At 35.4% G+C, this 27,711-nt stretch overlaps 1 pseudogene; it reads right to left on the bottom strand.

Moving 5' to 3' along the window:
- Positions 1-2,167: 2,167 nt before the first annotated feature.
- Positions 2,168-21,848, bottom strand: LOC122451768 (annotated as a pseudogene).
- Between the last annotated feature and the right edge of the window lie 5,863 nt (positions 21,849-27,711).

The raw sequence follows: 27,711 nt of genomic DNA, 5'->3' as shown, positions 1-27,711 counted from the left end.
ATATGACCTACATCAAATTCCTTATGATTATACAGTGGAAGTGATAGATTCAAAGGATTAGATCTCACAGAGTGCCTGAAGAACTATGGATGGAGTTTCATGATATTGTACCAGAGCCAGTGATCAAGACCATCTCCAAGGTGGGGGGGGGGGGGGAGAATGTAAAAAGGCAAAATGGCTGTCTGAGGAGGCCTTACAAATAGCTGAGAAATGAAGAGAAGTGAAAGGCAAAGGAGAAAAGGAAAGACACACCCATTTGAGAGCAGAGTTCCAAAGAATAGCAAGGAGAGATTAAAAAAACAAAAAGCCTTCCTCAGTGATCAATGCAAAGAAATAGAGAAAAACAAAAGAATGGAAAAGACTAGAGACCTCTTCAAGAAAATTAGAGATACCAAGGGAACATTTCATGCAAAGGTGGGCACAATAATGGACAGAAACAGTATGGAACTAACAGAAGCAAAAGATATTAAGAAATGGTGGCAAGAATAGAGTAGAACTATACAAAAAGATCTTAATGACCCAGACAACCATGATGGAGTGATCACTCATCTAGAGTCAGACATCTTGGGATGCAAAGTCAAGTGGGCCTTAGGAAGCATTAGTGCAAACAAAGCTAGTGGAGGTGATGGAATTCCAGTTGAGCTATTTCAAGTCCTAAAAGATGATGCTGTGAAAGTGCTGCACTCAATATGCCAGCAAATTTGGAAAACTCAGAAGTAGCCACAGGGCTGGAAAAGGTCAGTTTTCATTTCAGACCTGAAGAAAGGAAATCCCAAAGAATGTCCAAACTACCGCAAAATTGCATTCATCTCACATGCTATCAAAGTAATGTTCAAAATTCTCCAAGCCAGGCTTCAGCAGTTTGTGAACTGTGCACTTCCAGATGTTCAAGCTGTATTTAGAAAAGGCAGAGGAACCAGATATCAAAATGCCAACATCTGCTGGATCATAGACAAAGCAAGAGAGTTCCAGAAAAGCATCTACTTCTGCTTTATTGACTACACCAAAGTCTTTGACTGTGTGGATCACAACAAACTGTGGAAAATTCTCCAAGAGATGGGACTATCAGACCACCTTATCTGCCTCCTGAGAAATCTGTATGTAGCTCAAGAAGCAACAGATAGAACTGATCATGGAACAACAGACTGGTTCCTAATCAGGAAAGGAGTATATCGATGCTGTAAATTGTCACCCTGCTTATTTAACTTTTATGCAGATTACATCATGTGAAATACTGGGCTGGAGGAAGTACAAGCTGCAATCAAGATTTTCAGGAGAAATATAAATAACCTCAGATATGCATACGGCACCACCCTTATGACAGAAAGTGAAGAAGAACTAAAGAGCCTCTTGATGAAAGTGAAAAAGGAGAGTGAAAAAGTTGGCTTAAAACTCAACATTCAGAAAACTAAATCATGGCATCTGGTCCCATCTCTTCATGGTAAATAGATAGATAAACAATGGGAACAGTGAGAGACTTTCATTTTTTATTTTTGGGCTCCAAAATCACTGCAAATGGTGACTGCATCCATCAAATTAAAGGTGCTTGCTCCTTGAAAGAAAAGTTATGACCAGCCTTGACACCTTATTAAAAAGCAGAGACATTACTTTGCCAAGAAATGTCTGTCTAATCAAAGTTATGGTTTTTTACCATAGTCATGTATGGATGTGAGTGTTGGACCATAAAGAAAGCCAAAAGATTGATGTTTTTGAACTGTGTTGTTGAAGATTCTTGGGAGTCCCTTGGACTGCAAGGGGATCCAACCAGTCCATCCATTCACTTCTCTTCGTTTCTCAGTCCTGAATATTCATTGGAAGGACTGATGCTGACGCTGAAGCTCCAATGCTTTGGCCACCTGATTCAAAGAACTGACTCATTGGAAAAGACACTGATGCTGGGAAAGATTGAAGGCAGTTGGAGAAGGGGACAACAGAGGATGAAATGGTTGGATGCCATCACCGACTCAATGGACATGAGTCTGAGAGAGCTCCAGAGTTGGTGATGGACAGGGAAGCCTGGAATGCTGCCATCCATTATGATGCAAATAGCTGGACATGCCTGAATGACTGAACTGAACTAAAATTTAATTATTTCTAATGAAAAGGACAGTCATATATGTTTTTAAATAATTTTAACAGTTTTAATGAAAGCTGTTGACAAGTGACTTTATTCCTGCATCTTCTCAATTGTTTCTTTCTTATATTTGCCCTTTTCTTTTCCTACTTGGCCAGATTTGGCTTTCCCTTCCAGGATCTTTATGCAGTCTTTGTCTGGTTTCAGTCTAGTGCTAATCACCTTGCTGGTGTGAATGTCCACATGGACAGTTGTACCATTAGCCTTCTCCCACTGCATTTCTTCAGTGTAGTTGACATATTTCTTCCCATAAACCTGGACTACTTTGCCAATTTGCTGCCCTTTGTAGTGCCCCCTTACAACTTTTACTTCCTGAACTTCATTATCCCTTTTAGATGGGCAAGGATTGACTCTTGTACTTCTGCCTCAGCTCTTTAGAAAGAGGAGAAGACATAATTTTCCTGTGAATGTGGGAAGGCGCATTGAAATGTGTTTTTCAGTTCTTGCTTAGGTCACAAGTCACAAAGGGATTTATCTCTTCTGACCATTTGAATCTATGAAATGGAGGATGAACAGATTAAACCCCCTTCAAAATGAATGAAATTGGGCCCTATATCTTGAACCTGGAAAAAGCACAGAACTCGGGTCCAAAAAATTCTTCCAATGGCCAGTGAGGCCTGAAAGTTTTACCAAGAAAGTACCCCAAGACCATTCTTTAAGAAGCTACTCTGCCCAGACTAGACTCCATTACCACAGTCTCCCTCCCCTTCAGCTCAGCTCAGATTTCCAAGTGTCAAAACCCTCTTTCTTCTGGCTGGTGGTGCTAGGAGAAAGGTTAGGAGAAAGGCCAAGACCATCCTGGCCCCCCTCCCTGGCTACCAGAATAGTACTGGGGCACTGGGGTGAAGAGGTACCATGCCCTGAATTGATGACTGCGGATTGTATGCCTTCTCTCAGCAAACTCTTACCCGCTGGCCAGTCATGTACTTTTTTATTCTTACATATATGGTTCAAAATATAGAATATCCACAAGAAATTGAATGAAAATCACCAGGAATAATTATAAGATAAAGGTATTATTCTTAATTATGAGTTATTATAAGAAACATAGTTGATAAAATGTTTTATTTTTCATTATGTCTTTTTGTCCTCTTATACACATTCAATATTGTATTTTACTCCTGTGTTATCCTCAATAATTTAAAGGGGAAATTTAAGTGAAATTATACCAAAGATCTCAAAATAAAAATCCAAAAGTAAAAGTGAATCATTTTTTTTTTCTTAGACAAATGGAAAGGATGACAGAATCACACATATGATAACACACACTAATGAGCTCTCACTCTGTTTGTGTCATTGACCAAAGCTGCCACTCAACTGCCTCCTCAGACATATAATTGCAGTAATTCTCTAGTAAATCCTGATGAGGAAGTTATCTTTATCCAGAGCTCTAGTGAGCATGTCGTGTTAAAATTAAAGCCGACAACGACCTTTATGTCTCAGTTCTCATTTCTCCAATAATTACCACTCTGAATCTACACTTCAAGTAACAGATAAACAAGGTTAATTTAGGAAGACACAAAGAATCTTTCTGATGTATTCTTTTTCCTCTGATAATAACTATCTAGAGGATGAGCATGCATGCTTAGTTGCTCAGTTTTGTCTGACTCTTTGCAAATGCAGGGACTGTAATCTGCCAGGAACCTCTGTCCATGGGGTTATGCAGGCAAGAATACTGGAGTGGGTTGCCATTTCCTACTCCAGGGAATCTTCCCCATTCAGGGATCAAACTTGAGTCTCCTGTGTCTCCTGTACTGGCAGGCAGATTCTTTACCACTGTGCTACCTGAAAAGCTCTACAATCTATACAATTCTGGTTCTTTTTACAACCACTAGCAATGGTCCACTTTTGATTCTCTCTCTAATGATAGTTTGTTTTTATATAAACTTAATTTTATTTGTATCTCTGTGCCTTTTCTTATGCCATTGCCTATAAGGACATTTCAATAACCCAAGTTATCACTTTTCAAGTACTCTATTAATCAGTATTGCTTTAAATATCAGGTTATGTAAAGTGCTGATCTGTGGTTCCATAGAATCCTGTACATATATCTATCTGTATTGCTCACAATATTATATGGAAATAAATCCCTTTGTGTGTTTCCCCCCTACATTTGAATTTCATAATAATAGACATTGCAAATTATTACATTCTGTATTTTTCATATTTTGTCCTCAGTAGTCTGGCTACCTTAGGAAAATTGCAAGCAATAAATTGGTATATTTGAAAATAAGCCTGGAAAGATAAACAAGAAAATAAAACTGGGACTTAGAATTTCAAATTATGGAATTCCTCATTCTCTTTTCTTATACCTATTTATTTCAATTATCTAGACTTTGGCAAAGAATGTGAAGCAAAGTAAACTTTATGAAAATTCAGTTCTATGTTGAACAGACCTGTGCTCAAGTGAAAATGGGAGATTATAAATATATTGTTCCAGAAACAATTTAAATGTATCCTAATTGTTCACTGAAGGACTATTTACAATAACCAGGACATGAAAGCAGCAAAAATGGCCATTGACAGATGAATGGATAAAGATGTACATGTTATACATGTTGGCATATTACTAAGCCATAAAAAAGAACAAAATAGTGTCATTTGCAGTGACATGGAAGGATCTAGAGATTGTCATACTGAGTGAAATAAGTCAGACAGAGACAAGCAAATATCATATGATATCACATATATGTAGAATCTAAAAATATGGTACAAATGAACTTATTTCCAAACAAAAAGAGATTCACAGGTATACAAAGCAAACATGGTTACCAAGGGGGAAAGGAAGAAGGAGGGATAAACTGGGAGATTGGGATTGACGTGCACACACTGCTATATATAAAATTGACAACTAATAAGAACCTACTCTATCGTACAGGGAACTCTGTTCAATACTCTGTAATGACCATATGGGAAAAGTTATCTTTAAAAAGTGGAGATAGATATATATATATAATTGATCCATTTTGCTGTACAGCAGAAACTTACACAACATTGTAAATCAACTATACTTTAATAAAAATTAATAAAGAAAATTTATATAATCTGACCTTCTATTTATTCTTTGAATGATATAGTTGCCTTCAGGAAATATGTCTAAGTAAAATAATTCTCTAGAAATGCATTAGAAAATGAAGACTGAAAAAAATATCTGATAACACACATAGACAAACAGACAGACACACACACACACCTCACATAAATATTAGATAATGTATTAGAGTTTCATTCAAATAATATTAGATTTATTTTTAATGTAAAAATATGCTAGCAGTTTGTTTGATGTCAGTGAATATGGTGGAGTAGGTAGTTCCAAAGCGGTTGTCCCTCTACAAACACATTAAAAGTAAATGAAAATTGTCAGATTTACTTTTTTTTTTTAATTCTTAAAATGAAAAAGAAAAGTCAAAGGTTTATTTTTGTTGTTTAGTCACTAATTCAATCTGACTCTTTTGCAACCCCGTGGACTATATAGCCCACCAGTCTCCTCTGTCCATGATATTTCCCAGACAAGAATACTGGAGTGGGTTGCCATTTCCTTCTCCAGGGGATCTTTCCAATTGAAGGATCAAACCTGCCTCTCCAATCGCAGGCAGATTTTTTACCACTGAGCCACCAGGGAAGCCACAAAGGCTTATAGCAGTCAAGTAAACACCTAATCAACTTAAAAATAGTTGGGGAGTTTTGAAGTACTTGCCTTTGTCCTACCTCCCTCCTGTCTCCAAGATGGTCTTGAAATGGCATCCAATAATCCAGTTTGGCATTCTGGTCCCTTGTTCTGGAGGAAGGAAAGCTGATTTTGTTCTCAAATAGTTATTTTTATCTGTTTTAGTCTAACACTTACTTGTAGGACTGATGAAAGCACTTGTCTCTGCTTCACCTGATCGAGAACTTTCTCAGGGCAGAAAAGTGGCTACACAGAGGGCATTTCTCAAAAATCATGGAAGGCAAGTAAAGAACCCTCTGCTGCCTAGACCAAATGATTGCAATCTGAGGGACAATAAAGACTGCCAAAAGCCTGAGAGGAAAATTTGTGGAGAAAGGGTCTTTGAAGAATTATGGCATTGAAACTCTCACATGAGTATTGGGGAATATAGGAAGCCATGTGCATGCCCAGGGGAAGGTTTTTGTTAAAAACAAACAAACAAACAAACAAACCCGGGAAGACCCTAAACGTTTACCTCAGGCTGATCTTTAGGCTCTGCACAAACAGGAAGTGAAGACTAAGCAAGGTCTGTAACTGGCCACCTAAGTGTTAAAGGAGTGTTGCAACACAGAACCAATATGCAAAGACTAAGAGAATTTGGGGTTTTATTTTTGTCTCTAAACATTCAAAGGCATCTGTCAAATCAGAAGATAAAAGAAGAGAGACTGCAGCCCACACATATCAATGAATACATTCTTTACAATCAGAGGCTAGAAAACTCACTAAAAATCCAACCAATCACAAAGCAGAAAAAGCAAGAACAAAAAATTTTAAGGTGGCAGAAGAATCTAATCTGCAGAATTAACAAGGCATACTATTTAAAATGTTCAGGTTTCAACAAAAAATAATGAAGCATGTTTAAAAAAAAAAAAGTATGCCCCACACATGGGAAATTTAACCAAAATTGTCTCTGTGGAAGCTTAGACATTGGACTTACTAGAAACAGACTCAAAGACTCTACTGTGCTATAGTCACAGAGGTAAATGGAACGATGCACAGAGCTAAAGGATATCATACAATTAATGCCTCATGAATCATATGATATCAATAAAGACACAGAAACTATAAAAAATGAACTGAACCAAAATTCTGGAGCTGTAAAGTATAAAATGCACAAAATGGTGGCATAGGTTTTTTTCTCTACAAACAAAGTAATAGTAAACAAAAAGTATCAGAATTTTTTGTTTAACTCTTGAAAAAAGTCAAAGGCTCATAGTAATCAAATAAATATCAAATCAAGAAGGAAACTTAAAAATAGTTGGAGCTTTTTGAAATATTTTTAAGTAAAATAAATAAAAATCACTAGAGAGTTTCAACAGGAGATTTAAAGAACACAAAAATGTATATATAAGAGAGATCAATTGAAGCTATCCAGTCATAGGAGCAGAAAGAAAAACTAATAGAGATTTTTTAAAAAAGAAAGAAAGAAAGAAAGAAAAAGGTGAGATGTATGGAGGGAAAAAAAAAAGCACAGCATAAAAGGAGACATCAACAAATTTACTGATATATGCAGAGTAGGAGTCTCAGTGGGAGAGGAGAAACTGACAGAGTATGTGAAGACACAATAGCTGAAAACTTCCCACATGTGATGAAGACATGATTTTACACAAAGTGGATATATGACAAACTCCAACGAAAATGAATAAAACAGTAACCACATTGAGACACATGATAATTAAACTGTCTAAACAAAAAGAGAGCACCCTGAAATCAAAAGAAGAGAAGCTACTTATTACAAAAAAAGTTGTTGCCAATATTAAGTGTAAATTTCTTAGCAAAAATGATGGAGCCCAGAGGGGTAGCATTCCTAAACTGAAGGAAAAAGAAAAACAAAAAACAATAACAACAAAATAACCAATTGAATTCCTCATCTGATGAACAAAATTTAAAAATCAACTAGAAATTAAAGCAGTTTAGAGCATATGGAACTCTACTCAAAATCTTGCAATAACTTGTAATGAAAAATAATCTAAAAAGAATATATATATACATATATATATATACATATATATATACATATATATATATATATATTTCAGTTCAGTTCAGTCACTCAGTTCTGTCCAACTCTATGTGACTCCATATACTGCAGCAGGCCAGGATTCCCTGTACAATACCACTTCCCGGAACTTGGTGAAATTCATGCCCATATAGTTGGTGATGCCATCCAATCATCTCATCCTCTGTCACCCCCTTCTCCTCCTGCCTTCAATCTTTCCCAGCATCAGGATCTTTTCCAGAGTCAGCTCCTCTCATCAGGTAGCCAAAGTATTGTAGCTTCACCTTTAGCATCAATCCTTCCAATGAATATTCAGGACTGATTTCCTTTAGAATTAGCTGGTTTGATCTCCTTGCAGTCCAAGGGACTCTCAAGAGTCTTCTCCAACATCACAGTTCAAAGGATCAATTCTTCAGTACTCAGCTTTTGTTATGGTCCACATCGCACATACATACATGACTACTGGAAAAACCATAGCTTTGACTAGATGGACCTTTGTTGGCAAAGTAATGTCTATACTTTCTAATAGGCTGTCTAGGTTGGTCATAGCTTTCCTTCCAAGGAGCAAGCATCTTTTAATTTCATGGCTTTAGTCACCATCTGCAGTGATTTTGGAGCCCAAGAAAATAAAGTCTGTTACTGTTTCCCCTTCTATTTGCCATGAAGTGATGGGACTAGATGCCATGATTTTTGTTTTTTGAATGCTGAGTTTTAAGCCAGATTTTTCACTCTCCTATTTCACTTTCATCAAGAGATTCTTTAGTTCTTCTTCACTTTCTGTCATAAAGATAGTGTCATATCTGCATATCTGAGGTTATTGATGTTTCTCCCAGCAATCTTGATTCTAGTTTGTGCTACATCCAGTCCAGCATTTCACATGATGTACTCTGTGTATAGTTAAATAAGAGGAGTGAAACACTTCTTTCCCAATTTTGAACCAGTCTGTTGTTCCATGTCTAGTTCTCACTGTTGCTTCTTGACCTGCATACAGATTTCTCAGAAGGCAGGTAAGGTGGTCTGGTATTCCTATCTCTTTAAGAATTTTCCACAGTCTGTTGTGATCCATGGAGTCAAAAGCTTTGGCATAGTCAATAAGGCAGAAGTAGATGTTTTTCTGGAGCTCTCTTGCTTTGTCTATGATCTAACAGATGTTGGCAATTTGATTTCTGGTTCCTTTGCCTTTTCTAAATCCAGCTTGAACATCTGGAATTTCTCAGTTCATGAACTGTTGAAGCCTTGCTTGGAGGATTTTGAGCACTAGTTTTCTGGCTTGTGAGATGAGTGCAATTGTATGGTAGTTTGAACATTCTTTGGCATTGCCTTTCTTTGGGGTTGGAATGAAAACTGACCTTTTCTAGTCCAGTGGCCACTGCTGAGTTTTCCACATATGCTGGCATATTGAAGTGCAGCCCTTTCACAGCATCATCTTTTAGGATTTGAAATAGCTCAGCTCGAGTTCCATCACCTCCACTAGCTTACTTTCTAAGGCCTGCCTGACTTCGGACTCTAGGATGTCTGGCTGTAGGTGAGTGATCACACCATCATGGTTATCTGGGTCATGAAGATCTTTTTGTATAGTTCTTCTATGTATTCTTGCCACCTCTTCTTAATATTTTCTGCTTCTGTTAGGTCCATACTGTTTCTGTCCTTTATTGTGCCTATCTTTGCATGAAATTATTCCTTGGTATCTCTAATTTTCTTGAGAGATCTCTAGTCTTTCCCATTCTATTGTTTCCCTCTATTTCTTTTCATTGATCACTGAGGAAGTCTTTATTCTCTCTCCTTGCTGTCCTTTGAAACTCTGCATTCAGATGGGTATATCTTTCCTTTTCTCCTTTGCCTTTACCCTCTCTCTTTTCTCCACTATTTGTAAGCCCTCCTCAGACATCACTTCAATTAAAGAAAAAAATTCCAGATAAACAAAAGTTCAAAGGATTAGCTGTTTATATACCTACACTACAAGAATGCAAAAGAGAGCCTTTAGGGTATAAATACAAGTACACTTTACAGTAACTTGAAGCCATACAAAGAAATAAATAACATTGGCAGAGAAAATTACATAACTAAATCCAAAAACAATCATTATATTTCTTGTTTAAAATATCTCCACTTGTATGATTTAAAGGACCAATGGACAAAATAGATATAAACTTATGTTATTGGGTATATAATGTATAAATATGTAATTCATGATGACAAAATAAAATCAAGAAAGAATCATGCATCTATATAAGAGTTCAGTTTCCATGTACTGCTGAAGCTAGGGTGTTGTTAAACCAAATAATTTATTATAAATATAAGAAGCTAGTTGTAATCTCTAACAGAAGCTAATTGTAATCTCTAACATAGCCACTAAAAAATAATTTTATTATACATATGAAAGGAAATCAAAAACAAAATTATACACTACAAAAATAAACACAAAAGGATAAAATAATTAAGGAATTGAAAAGCAACAAATTATATGATATATATAGAAAACCAATAGCAAAATGGCAGAAAAATTTCCATATCAGTGATTAAATGTAAAGGGTAAAAATCTCCAATATAAGGCAGAGATTATTAAAATGGAGTAAAAAGAAAGCATGGCCTAACTATTTGCTGTGTTCAAAGGATCCACATTTTATTTAAAGACTCAAAATAACTGTAAAGTGAAAGGTTGAAAAACAATATTACGTAGAAATAGTAACTAAATGAGAGCTGGACAGGCTATACCAGTATCATAAGAAATAGAATTTAAGTCAAATAATACTACAAGGGACAATACATTGATAACGGTGTCAATTTATCAAAAAGATATGACAAGTATATATGTATCTAATAACAAAGAGATACCCAAGAATTGTAACTTTTGAGTTTTGAATTTTGAAATTCCCTTCAGTCAATATTTTATATTTTATCCATATCAATTACCTGAAAATATAAATATCTTTTCAGTGATAAAAATGAGCATTTTTTGTTACATTTCTTAGTACTTTAAATATGAGCAAACCATATCAAGTAAAAGTCCTGTGGTTGAACATTTTGTAGATAGTGTGCCCAAAACAAAAATTTGTATGCTGAAGCCCTGCCTCCCATTATGATTGTATTTGGACATAATGCCTTGAAGGCAGTAATTAAAGTGAAATGAGGTCAAAGGGTGGGGCCCCTATATAATAGCATCAGTGTCATGTAAGAAGACGGAGAGAGAGACTCCAGGAGCACACACAGGGCAAAGGCTATATGTCAACACAGTAAAAAGTGTCTTTAAGCCAAGGGGAGAGGTCATGTCAGAAATCAATATTGCCAGCACCTTGATCTTAGATTTCCAGCTTCCAGAATTATGAGAAAATACATTTCTCTTCAGTAAGTCAGTCTGTGGCATTTGTATGCATTTTTCCTTAGTCCTGATATGGATAATATGTATATCTTTATGGTTAATATGTATGCCATACATACATTCCTTATTAATATAATTAAGAATTTTTAAGAGGTTGGTTGGTTTATTTAATTAAGTGAAATTTTGTGTAAATTTTTCATGAAAGTTTCAATCCAAATGTATAGCTTTAACTTACTGGAATTATGAACAGTATTAACATCAAATTTATTCCATTAAAAGAAAACATGATATAGGTCACAATTCTCTTATGGTCATCTGAAATTTTCTTGCTAATATTTCGTAAGACACTATCTATATTCATAAATATGACTTAGCTTAATTATTTTAGAGTTGTTTAGCTTAGAATTAAGATTGTTTAAAATTAATGCTGCAAAGAACAATACGGCATAGGAACCTGAAATGTTAGGTCCATGAATCAAGGTATATTGGAAGTGGTCAAACAGAGATGACAAGAGTGAACATCAGCATTTTAGGAATCAGTGAAGTAAAATGGACTAGATTGGACAAATTTAATTGAGATAACCATTGTATCTATTACAGTGGGCAAGAATCCCTTAGAAGAAATGGAAGAGCCCTCATAGTCAACAAAAGAGTTCAAGATCCAGAACTTGGGTACAATCACAAAAATTACAGAATGATCTCTGTTCATTTCCAAAGCAAACCATTCAATATCATGGTAATCCAGTCTATGGCAAAACCATGAATGCCAAAGAAGCTGAAGTTGAACGGTTCTATGATAACCTACAAGCCCTTCTATAATTAAACCAAAAATAAGATGTCCTTTTCATCCTCAGGGCCTGGAATGCAAAAGTAGAAATTCAAAGCATACCTGGTGTAACAGGTATGTTTGGCCTTGGAGTAATTTGAAGCAGGTCAAAGGCTAGCAGAGTTTTGCCAAGAGAACACACGGGTCACAGCAAGCACCCTCTTCCCACAACACAAGAGACAACTCTACACATGGACATCACCAGATGGTCAATAATAATACCATATTGATTATATTCTTTGCAGTCAAAGATGGAGAGCTCTATACTGTCAGCAGAAACAAGACCAGAGACTGACTCTGACTCAGACCATGAACTCCTTACTGCAAAGTTCAGACTTAAATTGAAGAAAGCAGGGAAAAACATTAGATCATTCAAATATGACCTAAATCAAATCCCTTGGTGATCACACAGAGGAAGTGACAAACAGATTCCAGGGATTAGATCTGATAGACAGAGTGCCTGAAGAACAATAAATGGAAGTTCATGACATTGCATAGGAGGCAGTGACCAAAACAATCCACAAGAAAAAGAAATGCAAAAAAGCAAAATGATTGTCTGAGGAGGACTTAAAAATAGTTGAGAAAAGAAGAGAATCTAAAAGCAAAGGAGAAAAGGAAAGATATACCCATCTGAATGAAGACTTCCAAAGAATAGTAAGGAAAGATAAGAAAGCCTTCTGCAGTGATCAATGCAAAGACAAAGGGAAACAATAGAATGGGAAAGACTAGAAATCTCTTTAAGAAAATTATAGTTACCAAGGGAACAACATTTCATGAAAAGATGGGCACAATAAAGGACAGAAATGGTATAGACCTAACAGAAGCAGAAGATATTAAGAAGTGGCAAGAATACACAGAGGAACTATACAAAAAAGATCTTAATGACCCAGATAACCATGATGGTGTGATCACTCACTTAGAGCCAGACATCCTGGAATGCAAAGTCAAGTGGGCCTTAGGAAACATCACTATGAACAAAGCTAGTGGAGGTTATGGAATTCAAGCTGAGCTGTTTCAAATCCTAAAAGATGATGCTGTTAAAGTGCTGTACTCAATTGCCAGCAAATTTGAAAAACTTAGCAGTGGCCACAAGACTGGAAAAGGTCAGGTTTCATTCCAGTCCCAAAGACAGGCAATGCCAAAGAATGTTCAAACTACCACACAATTGCACTCATCTCACAGCTAGCAAAGTAATGCTCAAAATTCTCCAAGCAAGGCTTCAGCAATATGTGAACCATGAACTTCCAGATGTTCAAGCTGGTTTTAGGAAAGGCAGAGGAACCAGAGATCAAATTGCCAACATCCACTGAATCATAGAGAAAGCAATAGAGTTCCTGAAAAACATCTACTTCTGCTTTATTGACTGTGTCAAAGCCTTTGACTATGTGGATCACAACAAACTGAGGAAAATTTGCCAAGAGATGGGAATACCTGGCCACCTTACCTGCCTCCTGAGAAATCTGTATGCAGCTCAAGAAGCAACAGGTAGAACCAGATATGGAAAAACAGACTGGTTCCAAATTGGGAAAGGAGTATGTAAAAGATGTATATTGTCACCCTGCTCATTTAACTTATACAGATTACATCATGTGAAATGCCAGGCTGGTTGAAGCACAAACTGGGATCAAGATTTCTAGGAGAAATATCAATAACCTCAGATATGCAGATGACACCACTCTTATGGCAGAAAGCAAAGAAGAACTAAAGAACCTCTTGATGAAAGTGAAAAAGGAGAGAAAAAAACTTGTTTAAAACTCAACATTCAAAAAAAAAAAAAAAAAAAGATGATCATGGCATCTGGTCCTATCATATCATGGAAAATAGATGAGGAAACATTGGAAACTGTGACAGATTTTATTTTCTTGGGCTCCAAATTCACTGCAGATGGTGATTGCAGCCATGAAATTAAAAGAGGCTTTCTCCTCAGAAGAAAAACTATGACCAACCTAGACAGCATGTTAAAAAGCAGAGACATTATGTTGCCAACTCAGGTCCATCTAGTCAACGCTATGGTTTTTCTAGTAGTCATGTATGGATGTTAGAGTTGGACCATAAAGAAAGCTGAGCACCAAAGAATTGATGATTTTGAACTGTGGCGCTGGAGACAACTCTTGAGAGTTTGTTGGACTGTAAGGAGATCAAACCAGTCAACCCTAAAGAAAATCAGTCCAGAATATTCATTGGAAGGAGTGATGTTGAAGCTGAAGCTCCAATACTTTGGCAATACTTTGATGAAAGGAACTGACTCTTTGGAAAAGACCCTGATGCTGGGAAATGTTGAAGGCAGGATGAGAAGGGGATGACAGAAGATGAGATGTTTGGAGGATATCACTGACCCAATGGACAAGAGTTTGAGCAAGCTCCAAGTGTTGGTGATGGACAGGGAAGACTGGCCTGCTTCAGGCTTTGGGTCCCAAAATGTTGGACACAGCTGAGCAACTGAACTGAACTGAAATTTAGTGCAGCCTATATTTTTGCATGCTGTGACTGCTTTATAAATTGAAAATTGTTATTTATCATAGAAATAAGAAAGAGCCCATAAACTTAATTTGAATTTTACTAACTTTTAGAAACCATTATTTGATGCTTTTTTAAAAAAATTTTTTGATTTGATGACTATTTACTCTGATTATTGATTCATTAAGTTATCTGTGCTTCATTGGATTAATTTTATAAAATTTTGGCTCTGCTTCAGTATAATTAGTTACAAGACTTTAAAATTCATTGACTCACCATCACACAACTAGGCATACACATACAAACACATGCATACCCACAGTCGCACACATACATTTTAACTATTCCATTTTAGTTACTCTTTGTTTTTCTCTTTTCATTGTTGTATAGATTTATCAGTAACCATTTCATCTTTTTTAAAGCTATTGGTTCCTGAATTATTTAATCCATTTTACAGATTTGATTTGCTTTGTTTTTGTGTATTAATTTCCATCTATAATTTAACTATTATTCTTTTATTTATTTGAAGCAAATTATTAGTTAACTTTAAAAAATTATTTTGTCCAATGTTTAACAAACTTGGTCTCTTCATCTCTAACTGAGCATAGCTTTAGATATCAATTTTGATTTAAATATTATTTGCTATATAAATTGTTTTGTAGGTTTCTTTTATTACCTTATTATTGTGTCTTATATTTTATACTTCTACTATTAAATTGTTAGATTTTTATTTATGTGTGCATGTTTGTGTATTTGCTATGCATTAATGTAACTGACAAGTAATATTACTTGAACAATATATTTTATAAGAGCTTTCTTCAAGTTTTCTCACTAACCTAAAATATAAAATTATATAAACATACTCATAGATACTGACATCACCTACATGTATTTTATCTCTAATATTGTTTATTATTTTGGTAGCTAAGTATTGGAAAGAGATGCCAGGGACCCATTTAATTTCTGGAGGCCATGTTTCGAGGCATCACAGCAACAGAGGTTGGAGCAATCTTAGGGTGTTAAGGGTCTCTGATACCTAGAACTCTTGGTTTGTAGACATTATTTCTAAAAGTTAATGTGAATTAAAGAAAAAACCCTTTTTCTACATTAATGCTATGACTCATGGCACCAACTACAGGCTCAGAAATAAATAAATAAATAAATAAAAATAGAATACCTGTATTTTCTATATCCTTGACTTCCTCCAAGTACATTTACACTTTCACAGAACTTCTAGAATACAATAAGTATCAATGAATATAGCAAATTTAAAAAAAAATGTGCCCCTGGAAACAATCTAGTATACAAACAGGTATTTTGAAAATAAAAGTCAACTCACCCCCCCCCAAATCAGCTCAAAATCATATGATACATTATAAGAATTTAGGTTATATGAGACTTTAATCATCTCCCAATGATTTGGGATTTTCCCATAGAGTTGAGTCTACTATCAGTCGATCAGTCTGAACTATGCAGAATGAGTCATTTTATCAAATCAGAAGAGTCCAGACTTGCAAGCTTAGTTTTGTATACCACTGACCAAATGAGAGACCATAAAGTAACTCAGGGCCACACCATTTAAGATATTTACTACTGTACCACAGTACATATTTTCATTTCATTAAAGGTGTTTATTACTACACCACACTTACATATTTTCATGTTAAAGAATGAAAAGGGTTAAATAAGTCCCAGGCATGCTCTATGATAGGTAGTAAACTAAAATTAAGACCACCTTGAAAAGAGTCCAAGTCTTTAAACCACCATTTTATAAAGTTTATCAAAACCAAGGAGAAGACCGGATCGTGTCAGTTTTATGTTCTAGAAGTAGAGTACATTCCAATATGTCTCACAGCAAATTTTGAGAAGGGCTGAACAGAGTTCAAGTTGTAAACCAAAATCTTACATCTGTATCTTTTAATAATCATGAATTAACTGTAACGAAGAAAGATTGCCTACTTAAACCACTAGATAGGTTTTCTTACTCTTTGAATGTTAATAACATTTCAACCTTTACCTTTTCTTTTACACAGACTACATCCAAGATAACTTTGACTAATTTTTTCTTTACTATGTTACAGTATTTTATAATACTGTAAGCTTAAATGAAATATCTGAAATTAGCAGCAGGAACTAGAGAAGGGATAAGAATGCTTCCAAAGTCTATCATGTATCATCTTACACGACACCATTTGGTTAGGAACTTACACAAGAGGAAGATTTTCAATACTGTTAAAATATTGATGTATTTTACAAAAGGAGCTATTATAAAAAGTCAGTAATTGAGAAGGCATAACACTATTTTCAGAATAAGGGAATAAAACAGTGGCCAAAGATACTTAGCTATGTCAACACATTAACCATTTAATATTTCACATAATTTCATTCTTCTATACATTATCTCATTTTCCTTATTTCACTGACAAGTCAAACTCATGTAGAGTTATATAAAACATCCACATGCATTTCTTTCCCTTTACATAAAATTTTAATGTGATGTTGCCTTGTTCTATTTGGTACCTGGTGAGTCTAAATTACTTTTCTTTTTAATTACAGTTTTGGACTTTGGCGTCTTCTTTAAAATTTTGATCCAAATAATTTTTAAATAATTCTTTTCATTTCTTTTTTGACTTTTGTCACCTTGACAAAATTTGAACCAAAGAAAAATCACAAAGGATGAAAAATAAAGAAATATCATCAGAAATTAGATTAAGAATTATAGCAGATAATATAAAAAGAAGAAACTTTTAACATGCTCTAATAAAAATAATGAAATACTTTATCTCAAAATGATAATACATTTACAGTGAAACTCTTTCAATTACAATACTAACAGAAGAAAAATAAGATGGCTGTGTTAGTTTTTATTCTCAAGTACCATAATCATGAGTTATGAGGAAAAAAAAGTTAATAGTTTAAACAGTCAACATCCATTACACAAATATGAAGTCAGACCTGAGTCTCAAATGTGATACAAATTCACAAAAGCAAAATATGACACAACAAACTTCCAAACCAGAAGTTACACTTAGCACTGCAAACCTATATGTGTGTGCATTTGTTTGCAATAACATATATATTTTCCTTAACACATTTCTGCATATTTTTCCTACTAGTAGTAGAAAACTTTCTTAACATTATACAGAAGATGTTTGTCAAAGTCAACATATATGATTTTTTCAATGAATTTTTAAAAATATAGCTGAGTATATTTCAGCCTATTTCAGTCCCATGAAAAGACTTAAATTGTAATCATTTCAAGACAATGCATTCTATTAATATTTTTGGCTTTATAAGAAAATCTAAGTCATCTTTTAGAATATTGATTATAGTATAATGTCCATACCATACTAAATCCCACACACAAATATACACACATAACAAGACTCCAAGACTTTGAAGGTCATTCCCCTATAAATATTAAATTTAATATCTTTATATATTAGTTTTGAGAAGGTCTTTTTAATTCTTGTTATCCTTGTCATGATAAAGTGAAACAGTATTTTTAATATCCATGTATAGATAAAAATGAAGGGATGCATGAATCATTTTGGTAAACACTGACAATTTGATAGACTATAGGTCCAAAAATATGAAAACATTTACCACTTTGAAAATAATAGAATTGCCAAATTATCCACTTACCAATTTGATTTCACAGGATGTTAGAGAACAACAGTATTTTTTTTTTCATGAATTAGTCTGAAAAAAAATGGGAGGAATATGTAAAAACCAAAAAGAAAGATACTGGCCCACTGGGATTCTAAAAATAACATAGCAGGCATTTCCTGCTGAACACCAGCAAACTGTTACTGAAAATTCAGATTTATATATAAAAATACTAATTAGAATACTTTCTGAAAATTAGGTAATTTTAACACTGACACCAAATCTTCAATCTGTTTCCCCAAAATACAACTAAAATAGCAAACAGGCATACAGACACACATATATCCAAAAAGTAATCTACTGTGCTTTCTCTAGTACCAATACGCTCTTAACAACTGCTTTGTGTGTTTATTGCATTTCTCTCTTAATTTTTCTCTTCTCCACAAGTTTGTTCAGCACATTTGAGTCTTGTGATACTCACTATACACACTGACAAGAGTATGGATTAAGCATAGGAGGCAAGGTGGAGATACATTCTGATACACATAGTTGCAAAAATCATGACCCAGAGTGTGACACTGTGATGCTTTTCTTAAAGCCAACAATATCCAAGACACACAAACATTTGAGGATACACAATGAGTTTTTCAAATAGCTCCATACAATTATTGGTTGTTATCAACAGAATTTAGAATACAATTCTAGAGATTTTGTCCATATATAGTTAATATTTTATTAATACAATGAGATCAGATATAAAAGCTTTCATGTAAGCATTAGTCAGAAACACTGAGCTGACTGACATGTATGGTCTATGATATACTGTTGGGGCTTCCTGGGTGGCTTAGCTGGTAAAGAATCCGCCTGCAATGCAGGAGACCTTAGTTTGGGAAGTTCCCATGGTGAAAGGATAGGATACCCACTCCAGTATTCTTGGCTTCCCCAGTGGCTCAGATGGTAGAGAATCTGCCTGCAATGTGGGAGACCTGTGTCTGATACCTGGGTTGGGAAGATCCTTTGGAGGAGAACATGGCCTCCCACTCCAATATTCTTACCTGGAGAAAACCCATGGACAATGGAGCCTGGCGGGCTACAGTCCATGGAGTCACAAAGAGTTGGATATGCTTGCACGTGATATACTGTTACAAAAATTCAAACATTGGTCTACTAGATTAAATATTAACACAGAAGGAAATTTTGGTCTACTCTTATATCTGCTTAAGGATTTGGAACTAACAGTACATACATACACCACATTGAGAAAACAAAATAATAGAAAGTTAAAGCTTTGCTAGAAGACAAAAAAAGTCAACAAATGCTTGGATGTCAAGCATCTATTTGTCAAAGATATATTTCATTTTGCATACAGTGATGGCAATACTGCTAGCTACCTGCCTCTATTCAGGATTAACATCTTCTGAAATAATACTTACAAATATTTGTTTTGCAAAGTAATTATTAGAAGCTTGTCTCATAAATACGTTTATATTTTGTAAAATTTCCCTCTTCAAATCAGGCCATCTGGGATAAAATGCTGTATCACATTATATTAATAAACTGTGAATTTATCACGCCTTTGTTACATAGTCTATAATTCAAATAAAAACATCTACTCTCAAGGTGTTTTGAGTACTAAATTAGCTAAAGAGGATCTGGTTTATAATCCAACAAGATAATAAGCTTCAAAAAATCTTATCCCCAATGCATTTTCCCTATCCCATTTTGGCTATGCTTGACTTAGAAGTTTGCAAAAAATTTCATAATTTGTTCTACTGAAAGTAAATTCTCATTTATTATTATTCTTATAAACTTGCTTGAAATACCATATCTATTTTTATGTCAATGTATATATGTCTTTTTATTTTCCAATGTTAAGAAATAAAAGCTTTTTTTTTTGTTACAGACATAGTTTTCTATGATAAATTAAGAAAAATACATATTTTTTCCCAAACTCATTTGAAGTACAGCCTTAATGGAATTAATTTTTCAGTTGTTGCACAGATTTTTTTTTTTTTTTTTTCCGAGAACAACAGAGGGACTTTCAGTTTCCAGTTCTGCCTATAAAGAGCTTGGAAGTTATCACACTACCCTAACAGGTAAAATACTGAACAGGCTGGAAATCAACAACTCTTCTTGGATAAAAAGATAAACACAGGAAAAACTACTACCTTCAGGACAGGAGAGACAGACAGTCAAATTCACAGAGGCAAGCACGTCTTACCAGAGCAGAATCTAGGGAGATGAACCACTGCAAGAACCAGAACCAACATAGGAAAATCTGTACTGTAATTGATGAATTGCTGGAGGTTCCCTGCAGACAAGTCTCAGAGTTACAAACTGTACAAGATGGTGAAATTTACCTCTAGGGGCTTAACCAGGTTCCCATTGCAAATATCAGAGAAAAGTCCCTTCCAGTTTCTGTCATGAGGCTGAGGAAAGGAACCATTTTGAGAGATGCCAGAACATTCTGTTCTGCTTAATAAGGCCTGTTTGCAGGAGAAACTAGTTAACCAGAGCCTAATCCTCTCAGGGTTTGATCAGAGCTAAACTGATTTGGAGGGTCTTTCCTGGTGGTTCAGAAGTAAAGAATCCACCTGCCAATACGAGAGACACAGGTTCAATCCCTGGGTGGGGAAGACCCCCTGGAGGAGGAAATGGCAACCCAGTCCTGTATTCTTGTCAGAAATCCCATGGACTGAGGATCTTTGCAGGCTACAATCCATGGGGTCGCAAGGAATCAAACACGACTTACTAACTAAACAACAAAGGCGATCATAGGACTACAGGATGCTTTCTCTCCTCTCATACCTCGCCACCACTTTACTAAAGGTCTATTTACAGAAATTTCTTTTTACCGGTACATCACATCTGGCAATATGAAAAAAAGACAATGGATACTAAAAGGCAAAAAAAAAAAAAAATTAAAGAGACAGAGCAAGCATCAGAACCAGGCATGGAAGGGGCATTGATATGATTAGACTGTGAATTGGAAAGGAACGTGATTAATATGCTAAGGACTCTAATGGATAGAGCAGATGTATGCAAAAACAGATAAAATATAAGCAGGGAAATGGAAATTATAAGAACAAGCCCAAAGTAAATGACAGAGATAGAAAACAAGAGGAGAACAGAAACAAAGACTGTCTATGATGGGCTTGTTAGGTGATTGTGCATGGGTGAAGAGAGACTCTCTGAGCTTGAGAAGGTATCACTAGAATCCTCAGAACCTGAACAACAAAGAGAACCATGATGAGAGTCTCCAAGGATTTTGGGACAACTACAACAGATATGCATGTAAACTTCAGAAAGAGAAGACAAAGAGAGAGAAAGAAGGAAAAAAAAAGAAAAACAGAAGAAATATTTGAAACAAAAATTGATAATTTCTCCAAATTAATATCTGACACAAGACCAAAGATCCAAGAAGCTCACAGTGTTGCCAGAACTTCTCCAAGTATTTAAAACCCTGTAACTCCCACCCTTCTCCAGAGTTTAACATAAATCTTTGAGTAAGGGGTCCTCAGACAAGAAAGTAATCTACAAAAAACCCACACCAAATGGAACCAGCTGGGACCAAGATGGCAACAAATCTGACCTGCCACAGACCCTGTCTCTTTATACATGGTGCTACTATATTTGCATATTAAAGGACATACATATCAGTAGCCAGGACCAGACACTAAGTAACACAAAAAGACAAAAATTGAGGGGCACCCAGTCCCAAGAAAAAGCCCTGCACCTTCCCCACAGACTAATTATCATGTCTCCCCATCATTAGCTTCACTCTTACCCTTCCGCCATTTGTCTCTACTCTTTATAATTAAATTACTCTCTCCAGGTGGGAGAAGTTGATCTTTGAACTTAGTTTCTACTCCTCCATTCTTTGAGCGCTGAATAAAGTTTGTGCTGTATTGATCTCAGTTTCTGTTTTGTTGTTTACCTCCTCAAACTAGAAAGAGAAAAGAACCTTCCCTCCCACTCAGAGGCTGGGCTAGACCTGAAAACAAGGTCCATTAAACTCAATTCAGTAACAAGAGAATACTAAGAAGGATAAATTAAAAAAAAAAAAATTACACCTCAGCACATATTTTTCAAATTATACAAAACCAAAAATAAGCAAAAATCTTCTAAAACAAGGTAGAGGAAAAATGCATTTTCCTTAGAGAAGAACAAAGAATAACATACAACTTCTCTTCAGAAAATATGAAAACAAGAAGAGAATAAATAGAAATATTTATGGTGTTGGTAGACAGCAACCACCAAATTAGATTCTGTACTCTATGCAATTATCTGTCAAAGGTGAAGGAGAAATAGACTTTCTCTGACAAACAAAAATTGAAAGAATTTGTTCCTAGTGGACTTGCCTTGAGAGAAAAGTTAAAATAATTTCAAAAGAAAGAAGGAAAATGAGTTATAACCCCAGACCTACATACAGGAAGAGCATGAAAACAGGAATATATGAAGATAAAGTTAAAAAAAAAAAGACGTTTATTTTTCTTATTTTTAATTGATCTTATAGATAACAGTCTGTTGAAAATAAAAACAGCAATAAGATATTCAACTTTGTATGCTTATGTATATGTCATATACATGGTAATTTATCCTTATTATAAGTGAAATTATGACAGCAATGGTATAAGGGATGAAAGGAAATGAGGGTTAGTTTCAAAAGATGTGCACATTACCTGGGAAGTTGTACAGTCCTAGTTGAAAGTAGACTGGGACATCATAAATGTATACTGAAAACTCTAAAACAACCACTAAAAAAGTGAAAAAAGAAATATAACTGAAATACTAAAAAGAGAAAATAGAATCATATTACATGCTCAAAAATACAGGTGACTATGTATGATTTACATACATAGTCACATACACAGAGAAAATGATGGTTTAACTGCAGGCAGATTCTTTACCAACTGAGCTATCAGGGAAGCCCTAGGAGAGAAAATGGAATCATATAAAACCACAAAAGGCCCAAAAGGAGGGATGGACAAAAGCAGTAACAAAGAACAAGAGAACAAAGAGGAAACAGGACTAATACAGTAGGTACTAGTCCAGCTCTATTAATAATCACTTTGAATGTCAATGGCCTAACTGTACCAGTTAAAAGACAAATATTGCCACAAAGGATCAAAAACCACGACTCAACCATATGTCATCTATAGGAAACTCACTTTAAATACAGATATACATAGATTAAGAGCAAATGGATGGAGAAATATATACCACACTAACACAGATGAAAGGAGATCAAACCAATCAATCCTAAAGGAAATCAATTCTGAATATTCATGGAAGGACTGATGCTGAAGCTGAAGTCCAACACTTTGATCATCTGATGTGAAGAGCTGACTTATTAGAAAAGACCTGATGCTGGGAAAGATTGAAGGCAGGAGGAGAAGGGGATGACAGAGGATGAGATGGTTGGTGGCAACACTGTCTCAGTGGACATGAGTTTGAGCAAGCTCCGGGAGATGGTAAAGGGCAGGGAAGCCTGGTGTACTGCAGTCCATGGGGTCGCAGAGTCCGACATGACTGAGCGACTGAACAAGAACAACACAAATGAAGAGAAAGCAAGATTAGCTGTACTAATTTCAGACAGAGCTGACACCGAGGAAAGCCAGAGACACAGAATTTACATAACAATAAAGGGATCAATTTTTAAGACATAACAATTCTTAACATGTATATGCCTAACAACAGAATATCAAACAATGTGAGTGAAAGCCTGGTAGGACTTACAGAGAAACAGATGAACCCACTGTCATAGTTAGAAACTTTAACACAACTCTGCCAGAAGCACACTGATTTTCTAGCAGCCAGAAAATCAGTAAGATACAGCTGGAATCACCAAACACTATCTATATACTATGGATACTACGTATAAAATAGATAACTAGCGAGAACCTATTGCATAGCACAGGGAATTATATTCAGTGCCCTGTGGTGACCTGAGTGGGAAGGAAATCTGAAAAAAAAAGAGGGGATATATGTATACACACAGCTGACTCACTCTGTTCTACAGCAAAAACTAACACAATAGTGTAAAGCAACAATAGGCCAATTGCAAATTAAAAAAAAATACCAACACTCTCAATTAAATGGATAAAATTGACATCTAGAAACCACTTCACCCAACTATAGTAGAATGCACATTTTTTTCAAGCACACATGAGACACTCACAGAGATGGACTACACTGTAAGCATAGATCACAGCAAATTTAAAAGAACAGAAATAATGCAATGTCTGCTCTCAAACTACAAGAAATTAAACCAAAACTAAATAGTTATATGAAGATAACTGGAAAAGTCCCAAACACAAGAAGATTAAACAACACACTTCTAAATGACACATGGGTCAAATACAATTTCAAGAAAAATTTAAAAAACCAAAAAAACAAAAAAAACCCTTTTGATTGAAAAAGCAAAAACAATTTATTAGAATTTGAGGAATACAGCAAAAGAAGTGCTAGAGGAACTTTTATAGCATTAAATGTACATAGTAGAAAAGATGGAAGATCTAAACTCCAACAATAGAAGAACTTTCCACCATAAAAAAATGACAAAATTAGAGCAAATTAAATTCAAAATAAGCATAAGTTGAAAACAGAAAATCATCAGTACAGAAGATCATCAAAACCAAAAGGTGATACTTTGAAAAAAACTGATAAAATTAATAATCTTTTAACCTGGAGAAGGAAATGGCAACCCACTTCAGTATTTTTGCTTGGAAAATCCCATGGACAGAGGAGCCTGGCAGGCTACTGTCCATAGGGTCACAAAGAGTTGGACACAACTGAAGCAATTTAGCATTTAACTTGGATAAAAAAGAAAAAGAGAGAGCAGACACAAATTGCTATTGATAATGTCAAAAGTGAAAGAAGGAAATTTACTGCAGATACCATGGAAATGAAAAGGATAATAAAGAAATAAAATAACTATGCCCACACAATTGATGATATGGATGAAATGGACTAATTCTTAGAAAGACAATCTGCTAAAATTCACCCAAGAATATGTAGATGTATTGAATTAGGCCTAAATCATTTAAGATGAATCAGTAATTAGCAACCTTCCAAAGCAGAGAGCACAAGAAACAATTGGATTCATTGATGAAATCTATCAAACATGTAAGGAAGAAATTATAGCAATTCTATCTCACTTCTTTCAGAGGATAGAAACATAAAAACTACTATTAACACATTCTATGAGGTCAGCATTACACTAAAATTACAAATTTTACCAGAGAAATACAGACCAATGTCTTTCAAGAACATCGGTGTAAAATTCTAAACACAACCGTCAGCAAATAGAATCTGTTGCTACTGGTGTTCCATTCCTCAGTTGTGTCCGACTGCAATCCCATGGACTGCAGCATGCCAGGCTTCCCTATCCTTCACCATCTTCCGGAGCTTGCTCAAACTCATATCCATTGAGTTGGTGACGCCTTCCAACCATCTCATCCTCTGTCGTCCCCTTCTTCTCCTCCCTTCAGTCATTCCCAGCATCAGGGTCTTTTCCAACAAACCTGCTCTCTTCATACCAGGTGGCCAAAATATTGGAGCTTCAGCTTCAGCATCCTTCCAATGAATATTCAGGATTAATTTCCTTTTGGATTGACTGTTTTAATTTCCTTGCAGTCCAAGGGATTCTCAGGGGTCTTCTCCAATACCACAGTTCAAAAGTGTCAATCCTTGGTGCTCAGCTTTCTTTATAGTCCAACTTTCACATCTATACATGACTACTAGAAAAACCGTAGCTTTGACTATAAGGACCTTTATTGGCAAAGTAATGTCTGCTTTTTAATATGCTGTGTAGGTTTGCCATGCCTTTTCTTCCAAGGAGCAAGCGTCTTTTAATTTAATGGCTGTAGTCACCATCTGCAGTTATTTGGGGACCCAAGAAAATAATGTCTGTCACAGTTTCCATTGTTTCCCCATTGATTTGACATGATGGGATCAGATGCCATGATCATAGTTTTTTGAATGTTGAGTTTTAAGCCAGCTTCTTCACTCTTCTCTTTCACTTTCATCAACAGACTCTTTAGTTCTTCTTCACTTTCTGCCATAAGGGTGGTTTCATGTCAATGCTCTGTGTCAAATGTCTATGTGAAAAAATCTAATGATGTATAAAAATAATTATACACCATGACCAAGTGGGATTCATCCCAAGTATGAAAGGCTAATTCCATCTTTAAATATTAATTAATATAACCACTTATATCAATAAGCTGAGAAAGAAAAATAAATTCTTAGATGAAGAAAAGAATAAAAAAAAAAAATCCAACACCAGTTATGATAAAAACACTCAGCAAGCTAGGAATTCAGGGATACTTTCTCAACTTGATAAAGACTATTTGAAAAAATCTATAACTAACATCATGCTTTATCATAGATATTTGAAGTTCTCTAATATGATCACGTATAAAGATAAAGATAAGGATGTACCTTCTCACCACTCCTTTTTAACATCATATTGGAAGTCCTAGATAATTAATAAGACAAGAAGAAAAAATATTTTTGTGATTGGGAAGGAGGAAGTAAAACTGTCTTTGTTCACAGATGACACAATTGTCAATTTAGAATATCTGAAAGGATGACAGAAAATTTCAGAAACTAATAAGCAGTTATAGCAACATGGCAGAATAAAGATTAATATACAAAATTCATTTGCTTTTCTATGTTTCCTCAAATGGAATTTTAAGTAAAAGTCCAATACCACTTGTAGTACCTGTGTGCTCATGTTCAGTCATGTCTGACTCTTTGAGACCTCATGGACTGTAGCCTGCCATTCTTCTCTGTCTATGGAATTTTCCAGGCAAGAATACTGGAGTGGGTTACCATTTCCTACTCCAGGGGGTCTTCCTGGCCCAGGGATAGAACCCATGTCTCTTGTGTCTCCTGCATTTGCAGGTGGGTTCTTTACCACTGCTCAACCAACATGCATATGGAGAGGCAAAAGACCAAGATTAGCCAACACAATATTAAAGAAGAATAAAGTTGGATGTGTGACTCTAACCAATGTCAGGATTAATGTAAAGCTACAGTAATCAAGACAGTGTGGTACTGGCAATAGAAAGGACTAACAGATCAATGATACAGAATTGGAAGTACAGAAATAAACCTTGATAAATATAGACTACTGATCTTTTACTGGTGGCTCAGATGGTAAAGAATCTGACTGTAATATGGGAGCTGATTCTGCTGCTAAGTCGCGTCAGTCATGTCTGACTCTGTGCGACCCCGAACCAGGGTTCAATCCCTGTGTCAGGAAAATCCCGTGGAGAAGAGAATGGCTACCCACTCCAATATTCTTGCCTAGAGAATTCCATGGACAGAGGAGCCTGGTGAGCTACAGTCCACGGAGTCTCGAAGAGTCAGGACTGAGCAAGTAACGCTTTCACTTTCATTTCAAAGGCAATAAAATGGAGCAAAGAACGTTTCTTTAAACTGGGACAACTTGATATCCACATGAAAAGCAATGAATTTAGAAACAGACCTTATACCTTTCACAAAAAATTTCCTCAAAACGGGGGCTTCTCTGGTGTTCCAGTGGTTAAGACTTCCCTTTCCAATGCAAGTGGTGTAGATTCCATCCCTGGTCTAATAAGCAGTTATAGCTTATTATAGCTTATATAAGCTTATTATAGCTTATATAACTCCC

This window comes from Cervus canadensis, chromosome 13 (assembly GCF_019320065.1).
Source record: "Cervus canadensis isolate Bull #8, Minnesota chromosome 13, ASM1932006v1, whole genome shotgun sequence".
In the NCBI taxonomy this organism is placed as follows: domain Eukaryota; kingdom Metazoa; phylum Chordata; class Mammalia; order Artiodactyla; family Cervidae; genus Cervus; species Cervus canadensis.
Note: the sequence above shows the minus strand (reverse complement) of the source record. Positions and strands in the feature narration are given on the sequence as shown.